Source organism: Bradysia coprophila, unplaced genomic scaffold (assembly GCF_014529535.1).
Source record: "Bradysia coprophila strain Holo2 unplaced genomic scaffold, BU_Bcop_v1 contig_365, whole genome shotgun sequence".
Taxonomy (NCBI): domain Eukaryota; kingdom Metazoa; phylum Arthropoda; class Insecta; order Diptera; family Sciaridae; genus Bradysia; species Bradysia coprophila.
This window is the reverse complement of record NW_023503624.1, coordinates 5,225-6,762: the sequence shown is the minus strand read 5'-3', so window position 1 is coordinate 6,762 and position 1,538 is coordinate 5,225. Positions and strand designations below refer to the sequence as shown.

Sequence of the window (1,538 nt, the reverse complement as noted above, 5' to 3'; positions counted from 1 at the left end):
TGTATTTAATTATTCTGTCCGAACATCCTGTGAACCGCTTTCTTTGCTAGAAATCGAAATTTTTTTTAACGTCGTTCAGCCCCCTCTGGGATGTCTGAGAAATGGTTGCTAGCTACCGGCCTGACGGTTACATTCCTTATACTTGACTGATCTGTAGAAATGCTACGAATTTTAATTATTTACTGCTACTGACAGTGTTACTCATATTCGCATTCAAAAACTTGCTTATCATTCTAATCAAATGAAACAGAACACTTCATTAATGTGTTTATTCATTGGTGATTGATAGAAGTGGGAAAAAACAGATTCAGCTGGAGGTTTTTGGTGCTGCATCATTTTTTTTTTCTTATTGAATATTAATACACAACAAAATGTGGTCTATTAAAACCATTTTCATTGTGTCTTTGATACTGCTCAGTACTATTGGTTTGTTTCAATTTATTTAGATTCGAAAGTACAATTTCTTAATTTTTGTTTCAACATAATTTGTGTAGTAACTCAATCCACACTAGCTTCCTTCGTGAAAGAAGACAAATGCGTCGAAGTGTGTAATATGGGCAGAGACACATTGACGAATGCTGTGCGGCATACGGATACCATCAAAACGGATATTGTTCACTTTTATTTGGAAAGCAAGTGAGATGTGAAATTAAAGCTGATAATAATTGAAGTCACTTGAGTATTTTTTTTGATTGTTTCGGAGTCAATAGAGAAAATATTTTACTTGTTTGACTGTTTCCTCTACATATTATCAATATGAATCTTTGTGTTGAATTTAATCTAACAGAATTAGTGGGTTGTAACTAGTTCAAACTTGATTTGCTAAGTAATAGTGGTTTAGTTGCAAATTCCTTGTACACGCTTGCCCCTATATTAAATCTACTACTTTTTCTGTTTTAAAATATTTAAGAAGTATTAACCAAAGCTCACTGCTTATTTTTGTCGAAAGTGTTGACGAGAGATGACGACTGACTATAACCGTTTCCGAAATTTACAAGAAGCAATTAAAACCATCGCTGTGAAATGCAAACAACCATAACATTTTTTGTCACCCAGCTTTGAACTAGCTGCATTCTGAATATTTTATTTTTAAATCGACAATTTCATGAGAGCTTTTAGCTGGTATATTTATAACCGAGGAATTAATGAGTTATTTTAATTTCGTACTAACTTCGGTATAAAAATATATAAATAACCAAGCATACAAGTAGAAAAAGCCAGCCAGTCGAAACGTAATAGGAACGACATACACGTTGAAATCTATACAAGAACAATGAAACTTAACTGTTATTAAACACAGAGGTGTATAAATTAAGAGCCACATTTACCATATACTTTGTCTTTTAAATAAAATCCATTTAAGTTTGAAACTCTTAATTTCATGGTCGGTTTGTATTATATGCGCTTGTGCGCAAAAAAAACCAGTGCATACAGAATGAAAATGAAAGCATTTCAGCATCCGGTTTAGGTGCTGCATACAGACCAGCAAATGCCACTTATACAAGACACAAACAATATTGTAAATGCGACCTACCTGA

General features: G+C 33.1%; 1 long non-coding RNA gene across 1 annotated transcript; it reads left to right on the top strand.

The window, feature by feature from the left end:
- Positions 1 to 282: 282 nt before the first annotated feature.
- On the top strand, positions 283 to 674 carry LOC119081888. The gene is made up of 2 exons (XR_005088546.1): positions 283 to 426; positions 495 to 674. It is a non-coding gene; the product is annotated as an uncharacterized LOC119081888 (long non-coding RNA).
- The last annotated feature ends 864 nt before the right edge of the window (positions 675 to 1,538 follow it).